Below are 22,185 nucleotides of genomic sequence, written 5' to 3'. Positions count from 1 at the left end.
TATATCTTGTTACTGCAGTGGCTGGAAAAAGCAACCTGTCTCAGTCCTATCAACTCTCAATAAAAATAAAATGATTTCAACAGCCCCGTTGGAACTAGGTTTATCTGCACCCTGTAAACTTAATTTAGATAATACCATGGAAAAATTAAAATGTGATTTTAATGTAGGGGTACGATATCAGCATTGCCTTCATGGTTACACAGGCAAGCCTCTTTCTTGTGTCCATGTCAAAGTTTGTACTTTATTTGCAGCTCATGGTGGGTTTGTCTACAGTCAAGGCCTTTCTCATGGATCACTGAAATAATATCGACTACCAAAATATCGACTACCTAAAATATCGAGGAAAAAATATCTACAACCAAAATATCGAGTTTGTATGTACAAACAGGTAAGTACAAAAATATCGAGTACAAAATATCGTTTACAAAAATATAGTTGTTTAATTACATTAATATAAAAAATGTATTACTAAAATATAATTAACAATACTTAAAATAACTTGTAATAATTAAATAATTAATGAAAGTAAAAAAATAATATTTTTTTAATCATATTTCTTAAAACATATGTATATATAGTAACAAAATTTAATTAAATAATAGCCAATATTATTAACGTACAAATACAAAAGAGTAAAACTTACTATTCCCACTGCAAAGAGTGCAACAGTGGATATATGACGTTACAACGCAACTTTTACAATGCACTGCCATTACAACGTAAGTATTGGTAAGTATATAATAATTTTTTTAATTTAAATTATTTAAATATAATTTAATTTAATTTCATTTCATTAAATTAAATTAATGTAAATTTAATTTTACTTTATTTTTACACTGTACCCCTGTACCCCAAAAAACCAAAACTGACCCTGAACCCTAAAAAAACCCTTTACCCAAAAACCCAAAACTGACCCTGAACCCTAAAAATACCCCTTTACCCAAAAACTAAAAACTGACCCTGAACCTTAAAAATACCCCTTTACCCAAAAACTAAAAACTGACCCTGAACCCTAAAAATACCCCTTTACCCAAAAACCCAAAACTGACCCTGAACCCTAAAAATACCCCTTTACCCAAAAACTAAAAACTGACCCTGAACCCTAAAAATACCCCTTTACCCAAAAACTAAAAACTGACCCTGAACCCTAAAAATACCCCTTTACCCAAAAAGTAAAAACTGAACCTGCACCCTAAAAATACCCCTTTACCCAAAAACTAAAAACTGACCCTGAACCCTAAAAATACCCCTTTACCCAAAAACTAAAAACTGACCCTGAACCCTAAAAATACCCTTTACCCAAAAACTAAAAACTGACCCCGAACCCTAAAAATACCCCTTTAATTTAACATAATTAGCAATTAATCAATTAAATTAAACTAATTACCAATTACATTTTAATTAATTAATAAATATTATTTAATTACCAATTATTTAAATATTACTACCAATTAATACATTTACATATTTAATAAATAATAATTAAATTACTTCCCAGCCTATTCCCCTATAAACCTACAACCCGCTACAGGAAATACATTATTTTAATTTACATAATTAGCAATTAATAAATTAAATTAAATTAAATACCAATTAAATTTTAAATAATTAACATATATTATTTAATTACCAATTAATTAATTATTACTACCAATTAATACATTTACATATTTAATTAATTATAATTAAATTACTTCCCACCCTATTCCCCTATAAACCCACAACCCGCTACAGAATAAAATTACACAATAATTTTAAAAAAATCATTAATTAAAAATAATTATAACATAAAATGACACTTTTCACACATATTATAACATAAAAACACTATAAATAATTACATATTATTTAAAAAACAATATTTTTTACTATCAAGATTATATACTTGGATATTTTCACTTTCTATATTATTTACAGTCGATATTACTTCACTTACATTAAAAACGATATTTTGGCTGTCGATATTCTGTCCTGTCGATATTTTCTCCAAACGATATTTAAAACTCGATATTCTGTCCAAACGATATTTTGGAGTCGATATTATGTCTGTGCACCCTTTCTCATAATTCCAGCATGTTTGGGAAAAGTTGTTACTGACATAAATGCACACAGAATACAATCTTCTGGTCTCAAATCTCAGTTGAGGAGAATGCAGACAGCCAAAGATATAGGATATAGTGGATGGATCATAGTGGATGGATCATCCATAGCTGTACAGTGTGCATTATTTACCATATTAGTCACTCTCATTGTTGGAGAAAAACGTGTTGGCTTTTCGGCCCCTGCAGACCCAGCCACACTCATCCAACCCGAGTGGACTTGAAGCAGGCGCCTTCCCTTTAGTACATGCACTGATTCCTAAAACAATCAACTATTCAACCAGTTCCATCAAACAGCAGCTCCTTAGAATAGTCCAGTGGTCCTGACCTTGGGATGTGGGTATCCAATGAAACAGAGGGTGATATTTCTTTAGCACTGTAAGTCGCTGCCCAGTCAGACATTCCACCCCTCAGGTGTTTTGTACATTTGAACAAAACAGTACTTGGTCAGTGGCATAAAGCACATTGATTCCCCCCTCCTGCAGAATCTGAAGAGGGGCACTTAGTCCCTCATATCTCACAGATATTCATTGGTTTTGGGATTAATAGGGTGTCTATGTCATTGATGGCAGTAGATATGACTGTTGAGGTAGGTGGGGCCTAAGTTGTGTAGTGCCTTGACTGTGTGTGTGAGGATTTTGAAATGAATGTGTTTGTGTATTGGGCGCGTAGAGCTACCTGAGGTGTGGTGTGATGTGAGTTCTGTGTGTGAGGTTGAAGATGAATCTGGCTGCCGAAATCTGGATGGTTTGTGGTCTTCTAGTGAATTGCTTGTTGATGCTAACATAGAGATAGTTCCCGTAGTCCAACTTGCTGGTGAGTAGGGTGTGAGTGAGATTTTTCTGGTGTTGCATGGGAGCCATTTCAAGATCTTCCTCAACATCTTCAATCTGTGGTAGCAGGATGCGGTTACAGTGTTGACTTGTGTAGACATTTCCAGTTTGCTGCCGATGATGATTCTGAGGTTCCTGACGTGGGTGGGTTTGAGGACGTGTATGGCCGACCACTCGTTGCAGTCCACTGGCGAGGGGTTCTTGCTGAAGATGATTTCATCTGCCTTATCAGTGTTCAGTACCCGTCTGACAGATTGTGTTCTATCCGTAAAGAAGCAGCAGATCCAGTGGAGAGCAAGTCCTTGGATGCCACTCTAGTGCAGGTGCTTGATGAGGATGTGGTCTGAGACCATGTCAAATACTGGAAAGAGGTCTATGAGCATGAGTGCTGCCATGCCTCTTTTGTCAAGGATCATGTGCATGTCCACTGTGGGGTGATGAGTCTTGTCTCTGTACTGTGATTGGGCCCAGTACCAGACTGTGTGGCATTGAAAAGCTGGTGGTTGTTTAGATGATAGTTGAGTTGTTGGTTGATTAGTTTCTCTAAGACGTTAGCCACCTTGGCCAGAGGCAGATGGGTCTATAATTTGAGAGCCTGGCTGGGTCAGATGATACTTTCTTGTGCCTGACAGTGGTGTGTTTCCAGGTGTCTGGGTGTGTGGCTGAGTGGACATGTTGAGGATGGGTATTAGTGCTTCACTGATGGGTAGTAGTTCATTGCTGAAGGCGTGGGAGGGCAGGGTTAGATCAGGCTCACACGTGGATGGTCTTTATGGTAGTGGAGGTTTCGATTGTGGCGATAGTGGGCCACAAGTTTAGGGTTTACTCTTGAGATTAACAAACATTATTTGATCAGCAGCGATTATTCAACTACATGACACTTTTCTCCACTTGCTAACAGTGCTTAATGGTAAGGTCAGTTACTTCCATGTTACTTTCTTATTTGGCAGCTAACGATCTACTGCAGGCAAGGTCACTCTGCCAGTACCTCATTTACCTTGGCTAGGCCATCATTAGTTGACATCTGTTTCATTCCACCTGCTCTGCAGTCAGCCTGGACAACTAACAAGGTTATCCTTTAAATGTTTTCTCAGGTTGGCAGGCTGTTAGCAATTAATGCACTTGTTTTTCCTTCTGTGCTGCTCCAGACTTCACTATTAAGGCAGGAAGAGCTCTCAGGTAGGCCAACTACTGATTCTTGAACTGCAATAAGTTTTCCATGCTACACTCCGGGGAATATTTAGTCGAAAATGTTGGAGTGCGGAGCAAGGCAAACTTGGCATCGCCGTGATCCCACATTTTCAAAATGCAGGGATGCGCCGTATTTACTACAATGCAGCGCACCCTTGTGTTTTCCCTAGTGCCGGTGCTAAAATTAACTGCCTAGCGCCAACGCAGGCACCCTTGCACCATAGTCCAAGGGTGCCTCGATTGCAGAGAATTATTGTTTACATGCATGTGTCCCTTCCTGCACATAAATAATCCATAATGGCTATTTCTTACTACTGCAGCATACATAGAAGTAGCAAATCCTCATTATTTAATGTTTATTTATGTGAAGGAAGGAACACCTGCCTGGACAAAACAACTATTAATGGCATGTTGCTTCTTCAATGCCTGCTGCAGAATGCAGCACAAATAGAAATAGCAAAAATTAGGAGACATAAAAGCATTTCTCCTCGTGCGCCATTCTAAAGCCTGTTTGTTCGTTTTTGGAGTTAGTTCTTGGCGCTGTCTCAGAGTTACACCTCCTTGTAGATCTGGGGCAGCGTCAAAACGCTATGGGTGTTGCTGCAGAATGCCAGCAGCAACACCCACTGCATGCCCCTTTGCAGCAGAGGACTGGGGAGGAAAAGGTAATATTTACAAGGTGGAGTTAGGCCACGCGTAGTGGCTTAGCGCCACCTTGTAAATATTGAAAATGGTGCTAAGCCACCAGAGTATCAAAAAAAGAAACGCTCCACTGAGGATAGGGGCTTGTAAATATGCCCCACTGTATGTCCAGCTTCCAGACCATGCAGGCCTTTTCCTTATGCAATGATCAGTATAATGAAAGATCTGTTGGGCCCACCGTCCATTGATGAAATCAAGCACACTGGTGATTGCTTAGGAAAGCCATTCATGGAACCACTCTAGAAAACTCCCAACCTGTCTCACTTACATCACCCTCGCACATTTCTGCTCTCAAATATGGATCCAGACCTCCCAATTTCAAATAGCATTTAGCCAAATTTAGAGACCAATCTTTGACAACGCCAACTTCCAAACTACTGAACTCATTGCCAGGAGCTTACACACAACCCACAGCTTGGTCACTGATAAGCATAAAGTAAAGCGCTACCTTCTCACACGTTTGCCTTTACTTTATGGGTTGTATGTTCTTACAATGAACTCTGTTGTAACGCATGCCTTTACCACGCATGCATTTAATTTTCCGTGGTGACCTCATACGTAATTAAAAAAACGGCCGTTTCCTTCCTCTACGACGCCGATTGCCTGCACATCTCGACTAAAGGTTAGTGTTTTTTTGATGGGGGGGAATCCCCCCCCCCACCCCCTTTTTTTAATTGTACCCTTTACCACACATGCCTTTACTACGTACCTCGTAGTAAAAGTATGCGTGGTAAAAGCTTTCGTTGTAACCACGCATGCATAGTAATGCATGCGTGGTTAAGGATTTCGTTGAAACAGCCGCGTTGTAGTGGCCGTTTCCCTACTTTATGTCTGCTGAACGTGTTCTGTAGTTACTTTCAGTCTAGAATTTCATGCTGTTGTATAGAATATATGGTTTTTATGCCTAGATTTGACATCAAAGCCGTCTGCAAGACATATTGTTACCAATACTTTGTAATATACAGGAGTGGGCTGAGACTGCACCCAGAGTGCTAAAACCCTCTCACTCTGTTCTATTGGCTGGTTGGTGTATCATTCCAGTCTCCAGGGCATCCATTGAAGTACACGAGGGACTACTTTGCATCTGAAAAGTTACTCTCCTATCTGCTTTCCCCAAAACAAAGTTATCTTTTTTTGTTACAGTTTCATAGCATTGGCAACGCCAATAGGGGAGGCTTTGTTGCTATAAAGAACATTTCTGCTTGCAACACAAGTAAACAATGTTTGTTTATGCCTGTGTTCACGTGCTTTGGCACATTGAAATAAGACCTATTGGCTTTGACCATCCTTGATTCCTTTTTTCTCTTTAAATATAATGTGCTTCGTGGCACACGTTGGCACCAGAACCCCACTCGGCGGCCGTAATTACAGATCGGGCATATTTGGCCTATCATTGCCCTTGAGTCATCCATGCTCACTGGCGCATGTTTTCGAAAGGAATCTGTCCCGCTATATATACAGAGTCAAATATACTTTCCTGCAAGTGATGATTACCTTGTAGTGTGAGCACGATATCAATGTACCTTATTGAACATCCTCATATAATATCAGTAGGTTCTTCATCCTCGTTGTTCAAAATAGCACCGCGATAATCCCTTGATTGTAACCTAATGGTACAGCAGTTTAAGACTTAAGACAAGCTGCGGTTCTTCACTACCTAATAGATACTTGTTAAATAGGCGGCAAATAGCCACGAGTAATCGAAGTCCATCCCGCGACCCAAGACATAATATACCTCTCCATGTGGTCTTAAAGAAGGACGTCCTCATTTCTAAAGAAATATCAAGTGGTCTCCCGAAGAAGGCGTGCGAATACGCTGAAACGTGCGTAGAGACATTTCTATTCATCACTTGTTTGTTCTTGTCTGTTCATTGGATGTATATAAAAGCATTATTTTATTTTGTGTAAATCATTTTTATTGTGATAAATATGTGTATCTTTGCGTAATTACTCTGTATACGAAATTGACTGTGCATTGCTTTGTGTAATAATTTTTAAACTATGTCTATAGATTGTTTTATGATATTTGGTCAATAAATTTGTTTTATATGATATTGCATCACTGAATCCTTTGGGCTGTACACTGCCTCACTCAACAGCAAGTCTGTGTTCTTATCAATTCTGTCTTTATGTACCTGATTACCTAACAGGACCCTTCAGTTGCCTAGGTATTACTATTTTGAATAACACGTTGGCGCTATGTACATAATAATCACACAGGCCACAAGAGCGGTTCTAGGGGCATGGCTAAAACAATTGTACCATCTCGTTAATCAGCAACGATTTACATTCTGCTAACACAGCAGAAAGGACCTCGCCCCTGTGTATCTTTATGCTGGGCTTTCCAGGAATCGATTAAGAGTATACTTCACACTCGGCCTGGCCTCCCAGGCGTAGCACAGTGTAATTAGAACGGTATTGACAATGTAATAAAAACAGAAGAGCTAATTACCATCAGATGGGATGCGAGCCCCCTCTGCTCCTCATCAAAACCCAGGATAAGGCTGAGACTGTAAATTGTAAAAATGATAAATATAATAGGTGGTCTCTTAATGACCCTTTCCGAGTTAATGGTTGCCTAATTTATTGCTGTTATACCTGAAAGAAATGAGACAAGATTTACAACGAAGGAAAGATGCGTTGAGATTTCACCTTTCTGGCATTTCCCACCAGTGAGGCAGAGGGTACCGGGATCCCTCTCATTATCACAAACAAGTTTCATCTTATTTATTGAAGTTCTCGCGACATCAAATGACGTCCTAGCTTTAGGGAGGGGGGGTTGATTAGTTACTTTATTTGTTGATTAATAAAAATCATTACAATCAAAATATAAAACATAATAGGTTAAGAGCATTATTTTTGCCGATAGAACACATATACAGCTTTATACTGAAAAGTTAGCAGCAATAATTTAAAGTACCTGTGCAAATCAATAATTAAAGTACAATTGTGCAAAGATTTATTTTTTATTTTTTTTAAGCAGCAATTAGTAAAGTGCATTTGTGCTAGCGGCTGTAGAACAATTCCAAAAACTAATATTAAAAATTAAATCATTTTCTTCTTGGCAGACCCACAAAATACAGATAATTGTAAATTTTTTTGTAATTTTAAAACAATTTTTCTTAAATCTCTAATTTATTTATTCAATCACCGTAATAATTTAAACCTTTTGAAACTTCAATTCAGAGTTGTACACAGAACATTTTGGAGCAAATTATTATTTTGGCATTAATGACTTTGATGACATATTCCTGCAACAACAATCATTATCAGTCTTGGTTAATAGCTTTTTTCGACAATATAAACAAACTTTACAAATTGTGAGATCAGGCGGGGCATATTCCCAGTGAGACAGATTATAATGGCGTATTGACATGTTCTCACCCCTAGTTCATTCAAAATGGGTCTCAACAGAGTCTTCCGCTCTACTAACAGCTGAGGGCACGTAGTTACAATATGTGTTAAAGATTCGTTATAAGAATCACATAACCTCCAGGTTTTTGTGGACCAGTTTATTTCCCATTTGGGTATTCTGTCCTTCGTGGGTTATCTCTCAAACCTTAACAACATAAATTTGTTCCTTAGAAATGGTTTTAAGTGGGACATTAGATATGGTTGAGGTTCTAATTTAATAAATGAGTTGATAATTGACCAGGAGTGACTCTCTTTTTTTGTGAGCTCATTCTTGTTTAGAAGACTCGATAAAAGAGTGACTGAACGATTTATTGTCTGTTTATAAACTGCTTTGCTCCCAACTTCTTCTTCAAAAGCTGGACACTTAAAATTGTGTAAGCTCTCTCTTAAATAAGCTCTCCAACTCCTAGCATACTCATACCTTGTTATCTCCTGCCAACATTGATTTGCAAGGGTTCCCTGGTCTGAACGAAACAGAGAATATAACATTTTTAGAAAGGCAGATTGCCGTACCAGTGTTTGCCTTTTCAGACCAAATTCTAATCTTGCATTAGCGTGCCCTATGTACCTAGGGACCCCAAAGACTGATTTGAAGACCTTTATTTGTAGGTCATCAAGGATTTTTGCGTCTTTACCATGAACAATCATACAACTGTAAGCCAAAGAGGGAATCAGCTTTGCTTTCATGACCTTTAATAGATGTTTGTAGTTTGGGCAAGACAACTTGTCCATCAACTTTCTAAAAGCAAAGAACAAGGCTGTCACCTTTGCTTTGAGGTTAATGAAATGTTGTCTAAAATAAATTTTATTATCGAATATTATTCCTAGGTATTTATAATATTTCTGGGTTTAAATATGTAACCCATTATTCTTCCATTGTTTCTTGTCTGGTTTTGTACCACCTATCGTCAATATTTTGGTCTTATTAGTATTTATTTGTAAACCATTAAGGGTAATATAGTGATTAAAAGAATCTACTAATCTATGGCGACCAGGTTTTAGGGGATGGTAGTGTGTGCTTCTACTCTCTCCCCCAGGGCACCTGTCCAGAGGGCAAGCCTCCGTGAATGAGCATTTCAGGCAACGTCACATCCTCTCTTCCTATGGCCTGCAGTACGTCACATCCCCTTTTCCTATGACCTGCAGTGACCCACAGCTATCAACTGGTCTTCAGTGTAAGACTTTTCCTCATTTGCTGAAGCATGCCATATCCTACCACCCCTCCCCAGACAAATTCGCCCTCCAAAGTCAAGGCCATTCTACTCTGCAGTCACTCTTTTCTGCCTGCCCTTCCTGACTCCATGGGGTCTTCAACTTGTTTCCACTGACGTACATGGTACTTATTCATTTGCTTTTCATTACTTAGACACCCCCCTTTATCTCCTCCCCTTGACCCATGGTGCCCAGAAGCACCCGCTCAGTGACATATAAGCAAACAGACGGGTGCAGCAGCTCGTGGTGACCACAGGGACTCACCGACTCTGGCCATTGCCCCACTAAGGAAATATAGTGATATAAACTATCTTCTTTGCACTACAATGGTTGCCAGGCCTGTCTTTACAGCAGAAGTGAGAGTAACCTACTGTTGCCAATTATTTCAAATATACATTGAATGGTATTGGACCTACCTGGAGGAGTATTTCTGTCTCCCTTCATGCTATTAGCTGTTTGGAGTATTATTGTGCTTCCTCTGGAATGCATGAGGGACTAAGAGTAAGAAAGCCTGGCAGGAACACAACTTGTGTGGCCTTATGGAATCCTAAAGGAACAAGGACACCAGAGCTTTCTTTTTTTCTACTCAAGTTCTGTTTATTGAATATCAAATAGTAAAACATACACATTACGGTGTCAGTCTTAATGCATAGGAACAATAGTCAGCATTGACAGGCTGAAAGTGTGACACAGGACATAGCTGCGCATGTGAAATATCAATAGAGAGGCAATATCCGATACATGTGGCATTGACACTGAGCAACAAGAGAGTATCATTCGGTACATGCAAAATACATTGCCTGGTGATAGCTCATATCCGAAGACACTGGTAAGAACAGAGAAAGAAAAGAAGCAGGCATTCATATGTAACTCTAGAAAACCATGACAAACATGATAAATGGAGGTTGAGGTGGGTGGCAGAGAGGGCGCTAGTAGGGGCGGTGACGTCCCATGTGTGAGAGAAGTAAAGCTTTGCTGTTGATGCAGTAGAGGTTATTATGGTGAGGTGTGATATCAGGGGGGGTTTTACTCAAAGAGCTGGAGAATTCAGAGTTTCACAGGTCTGACGGAAGTGAATTCTATGATCATGAGGTATTGCATTAGGGGTTTCCACAAGTGTTGTAATTTTTTCTCCTTGTAGGCTAGGTTATGTGTTATCCGTTCCAATGCTAAAATATGCCACACAAGGGCGTACCATTGCGCCATCGAGGGAGGGACACCTGTTTCCATATGAGTGCTATAAGTTATCATGCTGCTAAAAGCAAGTAGATGATGGTCTTTCAGTCTGTGTGTGTCATTGCAGTTAAGAATGGGGGGTGGATACCCAAACTGGCCATGTGATAGGAGAAAGGAAGCATGTAGCGTATGATGTCTAACCCTGGGCGAAGTACTAAGCTACGCTCGCGAAGTTTGCGCTACTTTGCACTATGTGAATTGCACGTAGTACAGTGCAAACACGCGTAGCGGTCATTGTTTGCTAGCTCGCGGTCCTCAACGTCAAGTTGGTGCCGGCGAGCGAGCAAAATGATATCCCGGCAAGACTTTTTCCTCATTTGCGATCAGCAGGATCAAGTTACCGATCACGAGCGTGGAAAATAGACCTCCCGGCAAGATTCTCAATGCGGGGAGGTCAGGTTTTTCATTGCGAGTGGTTGCGTATACTTGTGACCGCTCGCGATGAGAAACCACCAGTCTGCGTTGAGAAAGCTGCCGCTCGAGTAGAAATGTACTTGAGCGGCAGAAAACGACCGCTTGCACTGTGCAAGATGCGGTTTGCACTGATTGCACAGTGCGGACAAGCATCCGTCACTGTGCAATCAGTGCCGACAGCATTTTGCACAGTGCACTACGCAGTTCACGTAGTGTTAAGTGCACTACGCGTAGCTACGCGTAGCGCTACTACGGGAACTACACCCATTGGCGCTCCTTCCAAAATGTGTTGATCACTTTACATGACCACCACACATGTCAGTAGTCTCCCATCTCTTCTTTACAACCCAAACAGAGGGAAGAGGCACCCGGATAGATCCTGGAGAGACGGGTTGGTGTATAATACCATTGAAGAATTAATTTGTATTCCGTCTCTCTGAGAGAAAGGCAGTGGTCAGCTTTGGGTGTATCCCGCCATAATGTTCCCCATTGTTTAGGAACCAGAGCTTTCTTTTACATAGCTGTTAATGGAAGCCATCAAACTCAGATTGGTGTGAATTGCCATTCATGGGTAAACTCATGGATGAAATATTTTGAGATTCATGCTCCTAAGTGCCAACTACCAACCGTGTTGAAAAGGCACCCACGGTATCTGGAGTAGTTTCTAGTTTTTGACAAGGAGGGTTTAGGGTTCTCATTACATGATACTACTTTGGCAATTAGGTCCAAAAGACGTGCTAAAGCCCCTGGCCCTGACAACATTTCCAGGGACCTCTTTCTTTATAAATTTCAGGTGTGGGACCTATATATTAATGACGTTTCAATTGCAATAACAATTGGTTCTGAAATTCCAGATAGTTCGCAGGGTACGGTAGTTTACATGTGTACAAAAAAAATAACATGGAGAATCTGGCCAAATACCGCCTAATCAGTTTAATTGAAAATGTGGCAAAAAGACATTTCTGGACAGTTGTTAAATAAACCTCATGATTGGATGCTAGATAACTCTTTACTTACGCACTTACAAGTTGGGTAAAGTAGTAAAGTGAGTATCTTAGATCAGCTTTCTTAATTTCTTTTTAGTTATTGAAAAATAGTTCAGTTACAATGACGGCACCTGTATGTCGCCTTTGTCGATCTTCAGTCAGCATTGGACATGGTGCCTCGAACGAAATTATGGGCAGTCTTAAATGATATGGGTATTCCTGATAACATCTTGAATATGCTTCTCCCACTTCATGCCTAAACTTATGCACAGGTCAGATGGGTGAATGATGGTGATTTAAACAACTGTATTTCAACTGACAAATGTATCAGACAGCACTAAGGGCCAGTTGTATTACTATTCCATTTGGCCAGTCACAAGTTGCACTTTTTTGCTACTCGCAAATTGCAACTTGCTAAACGGAATGTATTAATGTGTCTCAGACACATTTAGCAATTCCCAAGGGGTCACAAATGACCTGCCTCATCAATATTCCTGAGGCAGGTCGCAATTTGCGACCCATTGGGAATGACCTCTATCACAGGGATGAAGATAAATAAGCCCATTTTCCCTAAAGGAAAATGGGATGTGTCTAAAACCAAAATATAAATAGTTGTCTTTACATTTTTTAAGGGCAGGCTGTGGTCTATGGGACAACTACCTACTCTTAAAAATATTTTTGCACAAATTCACATAGGAGATGGGGCCCCCTTGGGACCCCTGCCTGTTTGAGACTGCCTCACCATGTTCTTGAAATAGGTGGTAACTGTGATAGTTTTGCAGTCGCAAAAAATTGTACATACCAGTGCTACCTGCTATTAGAAAGGGACGCTCTTGGAACGTCCATGCGAATCGCAAACCCTATTTTGTGAGTCAGTAATAGGTTACCAACTCAGAAAAAAGGGTTGGTACATGCTACAACCTTTTTAAATGGTTGCGAATGTCCAGATTTTTCATTTCCAACTGCTAAAAACGATCGTACATCTGGCCCTAAATGTATTCTCGCTCTATATAAATGGAATCATTTACCATCTTAATGCCTGAACAAATGCTCCTCCTAAATTTGCTAGACGTAAACTACTTATTTACAATTTGACAATTACACCATGCTTATATCCAAAATACCAATGGGACTTAAATCATTATTAGATCAAGTTGTGATCTTCTGAGAATATCATAGACTTGAGCTGAATCCGCAGAAAACCAACTACTTGAGTCACCTTTCATGGTCACTGCAAGTTTCCAAGAGTCAGCTTGCCCTCCAACACTCTGCATCAGCAGTATTTAAATATTCAAATCCACAAGAACTAGACCAGTCTTATCAGCGCTGGAAGTATACAAAGCAATGGCTAGGTGAACAACCGTTTACGGTGCTGCACTGTGGGGCTTTAATATTGTGTCAGGGCTCTCCAGAGTTGAGAATAAATTCCTCAAAGCATTGCTCAACCTGCAGCAAAGTGCCCCTAAATTACCATTGCATTTGGATATGGGTACTAAAGGCACAACTGACTTAATTAAAAATAGAGCCTTTTCATATACCCATGAATTGGCATCCTATAGTTTGCATGTACAGGAAGGCTATGCTTTTGACTGTGTTTGTGATATTCCTTGGATATAATATGTGAAAAGCTGGTTGACAACTTTGGGGTTGAATGAGATGAGTTCTATTACAAGGGGTGCTGGGAATTTCCTTCCGCCACCCATTGGTCATATGTTAGGGACTCTTGGTATCACTCAGTGAGATCAGGAGGCATAATTGTCTACTTTCTTGACTTTACAAATGTGCCAAACTTTGAGCCCTTTTTAGATGATATTATTCCTTATGCTTGTAAACATAATTCAGGTAGGGAACTTTACCACTAAGAGGCTTCACCAGCAACAGGTCGACTACTAGCAATTCATTGCCCTCCGATCTACTACAGAAGGAACTGGAAACCTACTATTTCTTCACCTGTTCAGCTAATCCAGCTTAAGAGGAAAGGTGACTTGTACCCATATGTCATTTGTTATGTGTTTGACAGTAATCAGCTTTTCTAAGGTTACTGACATCTGGTACCAGAAGTTCAGTTGTGTTCAGTGTGGCTTGTTTTTTACTTACCACATGGTACTGGTTGAATACGTTTACCATGATGAAATAAACTAGATATAGGTCCCTTTCTCATTGTGCCATACAACTCAAGCTACACCCTACTGATGAGTCTAAAACAGTGCAAAATTATACTGACATTGTTTGTGGTCTTTCTGGAGGTGGATTTACCTGGCAGTTTGGGTCAGATTGTTTGCATGAGAAGTATGGTTGAGAATGATTTGCATAAGGCAGGCCTTTGTCTAGAGTGACATGGTGGGAAAAACACGATGGACTGGATTGTGGCCCAAGTAATTGTCAGTGGCTGATATTAATTCAAGCATTCCATCCAACATCTTGTTGTTGTTGCAGTTGTAGCCCTAAGTGCAACGGGTATGGCCAGACCTGGGTCCTGTGCTCCCTGCGTCATAAGACTCAAGCTACACCTACTGTCATGCTCCATGCAGAACATAACTGGTCACCATTGAACCCTGCAAGGGTGTGCAGACATGATATTGAGTTTTAAATTTCGAGTTGCACAAGTATCGAGTCATAAATATTGTGATTCAAAAATATCGACATTAAGAATATTGTGGTCAAGAATATTGACTTAAGGTAAGTAAAATCGATTTTAAAAATATCAAAGTGTTTATATCGTTTGCAAAAATATAGTTGTTATAAATGTCACATTTTAAATTAATATTATGTATTTCAGTATATATTTTAAATGTATGTTATGTATGTTTTTTGCATAAGAATTGTTGGTATTTTTTTATATATGTGTTACATTTTTGGTAGTTATCAAAAATATGTATTTGAATTTTGCGTATTTACGGGTCATTACTACAGCGAACTGACTTCAGTCCGTCTGCCATCGTGTCAGGGAGTGGGCCCGCCCGCCTACAAGGCGGCAGTCCCACAGTGGGTATTTTGATGTGATCGCTACCATGGCAGTTGCACTTGCCAAACTTTACATTGCAGCAGATGCTGCTGGCTGCAGCACCCGCTGCAATGTAAAAAAATGCACTGTTTACATTTCCCTGCACTATGTGGCAGGCACCATGCGGTACCTGCCACAATGGTGCATGGAAATGTAGGGGCACCATAGGTGCCTCCCAACCCCCACAAGAAAGTGCCTGGGCTGAAGGGGGGGCTGAAGGGGGGATACAGGCCCCAAGGTCCCTTTCCGCCTACTTGTTCGTGGCAGGTTAACCGCCATGAACAGGCGGGCGGAAAGGGAAATCGTAACCCCTACCGCGGTGCCTGGTAGACATCGCCATCATTGTAGGGACTATGAGCCCCTCCGATGCATCTTCGGGATCAAGGAGCCTGTCAGATGCATCGTTTATTTTATTTCTGTTTTGTTTTTACTTTTCAAGGGGTAAAGGGTGTGTATTAAATACATTTTAATTACTTTATAATTAATTGTTAATAGTAATAGTTTGCAATTTAAAAATACATTTTAATTGTGTTTTATTATTCTATAGTTTAATTCAGGTGTGTGTTATGGACATGTTAGTGTTAAAGTGTGTGTAGTTAATTAATATTTTTTTGTTTTTTTATCAATACTATTTTTTAATTGCTTATTAATTATGTGAATTATGTAAGTATTTTTTTTGTTTTTAAATGTTGAAGTGTGTTGTTATTTGTGTGTCGTTATAGGTGAGGAAATAAAAGAAATACATTTATGTATTAATTAATATTTTTGTTTGTAAATATTTCTAGTTTAAAATAATTTTAAAAAGATATACTTATTATTTCAATTTATATAATATTTGTAGAAGTTTGTTATATGTAATTAATATTATAATATGTTTTCTATTTCTGTATTTATTATGATTGATTTTTAATTCTTAAAACATTTATTTATTGGTATTTTTTTATTTTGTATTGGTTTTTTTAACTGTTGGAGTGTGAATAGTAATTTTTCCCTCTCTGCTATCCAACACTTTCCCTACTGTTGCACTCACTGGAGTGGGAATAGTCAATATTACCCTCCGCTATCCAACACTTTCCCTACTGTTGCACTCACTGGAGTGGGATAAGTAAATTGTACCCCTCTGCTTTCCAACACTTTCGCTACTGTAGCACTCACTGTAGTTGGAATAGTAAATGTAATCCCTCCACAATCCAAAACTTATCCTACTGTTGCACTCAATGGAGTGGGAATAGAAATTTTTACCTTCCGCTATCCAACACTTTCCCTACTGTTGCACTCTCTGGAGTGGGGATATTAATTTTTGGACCTCCGCTATTCAACACTTTCCCTACTGTTACTCTCACTGTAGTGGGAAGAGTAGTTTTTTACCCCTCTGCTATCCAACAGTTTCCTTATTGTTGCACTGACTGGAGTTGGAATTGTACATTTAATTCCTCCGCTATCCAACAGTTACGCTACTGTTGCACTTACTGTCTTGTGAAATTCAAGTTTAAATGTTTTTTAATAGTTTAATGTTTTAATTTATAATATTATTATTTTTTATATTTTAAATCATTGCTATATATTTTTATTTTTCTATATCATTTTAAACCATTAACAAATTAAAAATAATATTTTTATAATTGTTTTAAAGTATATATATGAGTATAAATAATTGTTTGTGTGTTTATCTTTTTTATTAAGTGTATTTTCTGTATATTAATAAAATGTATATTATATTTATTTTATTTTGCTAAAATTGAATGTAATATTTAATATATTTAATATATATTCTTTTATTTTATATTTATATAAAAGTTGATATTCTATACATCTATATTTTTTACATCAATATTTGTTAGGCTTTATTTTTGTACTTACATGTTTAAGTATAGGAGTCGATATTTCTGTGGTCTATATTTTTTAATCGATATGTTTTACATCAATATTTATGACATCGAAGTTGTGTAAGGGAACCGTCATGCACTTGATTTAATTGGATTTCTGGAGGGCTTTTTAAAAGCGTTCAATACAATAATGAAATGGTCACGAGATGAAGAGCACTAGAAAGAAGGAAACTGTTATAGCTGGCTTCAGTGCTATACATGCTTCTCTGCCTTGCTGCTCAGCCAGAGTGTATGTGCTGTAGAATGTTAATATGAGTGATGTGGTCATAGAGTGTTGGATGCCTGGTTGAGTGTCAGTTTAGAGTATGGGTTGAGCAGCAAGGAGGCTTCTCCTGGTGGGGTTCCTCTCTGTACCTTGTACATCTTGCTTAATAAACCACTTGAAGACACCTCTTGGGCCGGACATTCTTTCAATTACAACAGACACCCAGGGTGAATACACGAGAGGTTAGTAAGATTAAAAACAGCAACACGTTAGCACACAAATAAAAGAATAAATTACTATAATGGCCTAAAGGCAGGGACTTGATACTTACAAGCCCTGCTCCAGAGAAGAGGGGAGACATCACTCCAGTGGCAAAGGCAGGTGAGGAGCAAAAGGGTGCTCTCGGGGCTCCAAGGTCAGTCACAGCTGTTTTTAAACGTCTTGAAAAGGGGCACCCATGAACAGTGCTGGTTGCTGAAGTCTAGCAGCGATAGGGCTTAAGTACTCAAGGGCCTATTCCCGAAAAGCCATGCAATGTAGCACAACAATTCACATTGCAGCACTGCATTGTGTGACTGGGAAAGGACAGCAATGTGCTATATTGCAGGCAATACGGCGCATTCCTGCGTTTTTATCCTGCACAGGCTAATGCTGGGTTCACACAGTCTGCCAGAACAAAGAACCAATGTTTGCCGCCCAGTGACAGACACAGAAACTATTCCCGCTGGAAACAGAGGGACCAGTTGATCTAATCATGGGTAGACAGCTGTATACGCAGGCGTGAGGTTAGGTCACAGGCACTTGGAGGGTGTACCTTTTCAAGGAGATGATGTAGTTGCACACTCTCCATAGCATCCACAGGATAGGATGCTGCTCTGATTGCATTGGACAAGCTTGAGAGGTAACTACATATCTGGAGACTGCAGGGAGAGGACAGCTGCCCACTCAACCCGCTGATGGTTCAAAGAAGCAGATACCAATACTGGTCTGGAAATGCAGGAAGGTATACCAGCTGCACAGATACTCCCTGAGGTCCAGAGGGAAGCTCTTCTCCACACTAGAGTTGGGGCAGCTGCTCTGGGAGGGCTGCTTGAATCTGCCATTACTGTCACTTTAAACATCTGGAAGCACACAATGTGTCTGGCAACATGTGGTCTGATGCATCATATGAAAAATTGTATGTTCAGGAACACTGTTTAGAGATAAAACCCCTACATATGTTATCTCCTGGCTCACCTTTCTACCCCATGGCCTTTTTGGTATGTCTGTGCTTGTGCTAATGTAAATTGTGTGAACAAATAGTACATCTGGGACTTTGCATTTGAATTAAGACGGGGAATTCTGATAATATGATTCAGATACAATGCAAATTAAATATGTAATGGGCCTCAAGCTGAAAATAAAAACAAAACAAACTATTCATCCAATTATGTTGAACACTTACTATACTGGTCTTGATGACTTTAATCCCCATCCAACAATAATTGTTGCATAAGTCCTCAATGCCGAAAAGCGCATCAGTAAATTTGCTAATAAAATAGTCAAATTCTGCTCAGCACCTGTGATAGGGTTCTTTATTAAATAAATTAGTAGTTGCTGTCTCCCACTATGATCCCTCACCACCCTGGCTTGGCCTAAAAAAAGTGTAATACCTTTGTAGTTTTGCCTATGTTGACCCCAGTATCTATAGTACGTTTAGCAAATTATACCTGTGATGATGTGTCACTCAGAGTGCCACTCATAAAGCAATGCGGTGTCTCTCTTAAGCACACCCAAACCATGAAAATGTCACCTGTAAGTAATCTGTGCACTGGGTGGTTACAAAACAGATCCCTCTTTCACGACAACCAAGGTGACCATGCAGTGAGTTGCCCCACCCATCCTGGTCCGAAATTAGGGGGCTAGAAAGTGTCTGGCAGATGAAGTAAAACTTCGCCTCAGATGAAGTATCACCTACTATCATGAAGGTCAGAGTTTCTTGACTTAGTGGAAAAATGTATACCTTCCCACACCCCTACATTGATTTATTTCCAGCGCTGCTATGGGTGAGCCAAATGATGCTTTAAGGTGGCCTTCCAGTTCATCCCTGCTCGCAAACTTCTGGATTTGGGTCCTGAGAAAGGGGCCTATTATCATGAAAGACATCAAAATGATCACCGCTTTAACGGCAGGAAACAGCCGCTAAAGCGGCGATAATGGGCTTGATAATATGCCCTGGAGAATTCCAATAGAAGCCCATGCTAAAGCGCCGATAATTTTACCGCCTTTTCTTGGTTAATATGCCCCAAAGTTCGGATAAAAAGCATGCTTAGTGTCTGGCCAATCTCATACTGCTGCTCTGACTGCCGCCTTTCAACATCTGACTAATAGTGTCTTCTTTGGAGTCTATTTAGATACATGAACTCAGATAAGTTCTCTGCTGACAGACGTCCATTCTTTGGTACACTCTTGTTTACCCACTTCTATTCTCTTAAGATAGCCAAGGTCACTAGCACTCGTCTGATACACCAGTGACCAAAGCACCTGGACACTGTCGGAAAGGGCTGGGGAAGGTGGTCACCACTGGGCTTGCAAGTGTCAGTGGGAAGGTGGACGGTGATAATTGGGTGCAGGGGAAAGGTTGCCCCAGATTGATGGTAGTCATTAACAGCATTATAATTACCAGTTTCGCAATAGTCTGATGAGCCTCAACAAGCTACAAGGTGGTGATAAATAAAAGAGACCATTGTAAGATAAAGACTCCAAGAATACCTCATGGAGGCCATGTTAAACAGCAACGACTCAGAAAATTAAATGCTCAAGCCTGACACAGAGAACAAGATGCAGCTGAACAGCTGAATCCCAGACTCTGCAGTCCAACATTCCAAGGTAGGTAAATTGAGCATCAACAAACTTGGCAATCATAAAACCTTACATTTACATCACTTAGAAATGGTAAAAATGTGCTATGAAGTACTGTGTTATTTTTAAAACAAGCTAGATCACTGCTTTTCACTCCAAGTCGGACTGCAGCATAGAGTTCTCCCTTTTCTTACATTCACAGGCTGCCATGGCAGAAATGCAAGATTTCAGGATGTGAAACAGGCTGGTTCTTCTCAAGTGTGAGGTAGCACTACAGAGGCCTACCCCTTCCCTATGCCTGTGCCAGGAAACAGCCTTTACAACGAGGTTTTAACCACTTTGTGACTTCACCATGCATTTTTAAGCATGCATGTTTTTACAAAATGTATGTTTTTACAACAGATGCCTTTACCATGCATTTAAGGTAAGTTGGGGGGCGTTGAGGGTCTCCCCGCACAAATAATTTGTCTTTAAATGAATAAACAATGTATGGTAATGGCATCCGTTGTGAAACCATAGACGTAAAAAAATGTGTGGTAAAAAATGCGTGGTTAAGGCTTGGACTTATTTCCTTGCGTTTTTCCATCAGACAATCACATGTGCCTTACATGTCTGCCTCTGCTTCAGCCCGTGCCACCCCTGATTCATTCCGATGGCTGTGGTTTTAACCGCTTCGACGCAGCTGCAATTTCCCCGCTGTGCGGGAGAATTCCAATGCGTACACAGAGAACGGACGGCCCCCGGCCGTCCTCCACACATGCCCACCATGACGTCGGATGGCAGGGGACCGTCCTACGCATCAAAGAAGTTAAAGACAGCTTTTTGGTAATTTCTGAGTATTTTTTCTCCTGGAAAACATTGGCAGATTTCATGGCTGATGAAAAGGAAAAACTCTTGGAGCCCAACAAAGGCCACATTCACTGATGCAGTCAGGGAAGCCAGAAGATGCCAAGGAAGGGTGTGACAAACAAAACCACCAGTGGCTGCAATGTGGAACAGGTGAAACACCTTCAAAGATCTTCAGATAATACAGGAACACAGGCATCCATAAGCAACAGGCTGTGAACTCCATTGCAATGTCCCCCACCACAACTTCAACCCCAAACAGAAGACCATTGGCAAGCACCAAGATGGGAAGGGAAGAAACAACCTTGACAGGTTTGAGAGAGGTTGGATAGTGTTGCGGCAGGCTCCATGTCTCAATGTTAGTGTTCCGCGATGTCCTGGTCGGGCAGCTCATGCTCAGCTCAGATCCCGGAGATGCCCTACCAGGTTCAAAAGGTGCAAAAAGGAAGGTAGAAGTCCAGCAGCAACCATGCTGAAAGTCTCACGCATCACGCGTGTGAATAGAGCAAACAAATGAATCAGCTGTCACTCTGAGATAGCTCATTCTCACACAAAAGCTCATGTAAATACTGATACAAAGTCAGCGCTGTGGCCTCATGGCAGATGCCTCCTTCTTTGCAAGCATCTCTGACTCCATGGAGTGCATCAGAAGTGTTAGTTTCCATTCAAGAGACATCGCTTGTCAGCAGTCTGCAATAACTTGCCAAAGTTGTCTGAGCAATGCCTGGGCCAACCAAAAGGAAGCCAAGAACCTAACTAGGTTAGTACAGAGGCTAGGATGAGCTCAGGGAGCCAGACAAGGCAGGAACCATTCTTATTTCAAGCTCTGCTGTGACCAAGTCTGCAGTAAGTGTGCAGATTTGTCTATCCTGGCTGTCTAGTTGTGGCCTGTTCACAGATGACCAGGTCCCCATGCCAGTGTAAGTGTGGTATCTAAGTTACTTCTATATATTAGAGCCTGTTATGTGCGGGTAACCATGGCTATGGAATGTACTGAGGTCATTCGGAATGCACAAGCTCAGTGAGGAGAGCGAAGCCGCTTGGCTAACAGTCGCTGAGGATGGAGGGAACCTTTATGGAGAATAAACGCCTTGCCCTGGATGGTGCTCTAACACAAGGAATAGTATGATTTACTATTCCAATACCTTCCCTACTGTAAGTAGACTGGTGTTGGAATAGTAAATAATACTATTCCTAAGTACAGCGCCCTCCATATATAACGTTCCACGATCATTTTGATCACGTTGTAACATCACATATTCTCTGGGGGAGGCCTGGGTGGAGGGCTGAAGTCTGTGTGACATCACTTCCTGTGA

Source organism: Lissotriton helveticus, chromosome 3_2 (assembly GCF_964261635.1).
Source record: "Lissotriton helveticus chromosome 3_2, aLisHel1.1, whole genome shotgun sequence".
Lineage (NCBI taxonomy): Eukaryota > Metazoa > Chordata > Amphibia > Caudata > Salamandridae > Lissotriton > Lissotriton helveticus.
The sequence above is the reverse complement of the archived record's forward strand: the minus strand, read 5'-3'. Positions refer to the sequence as shown.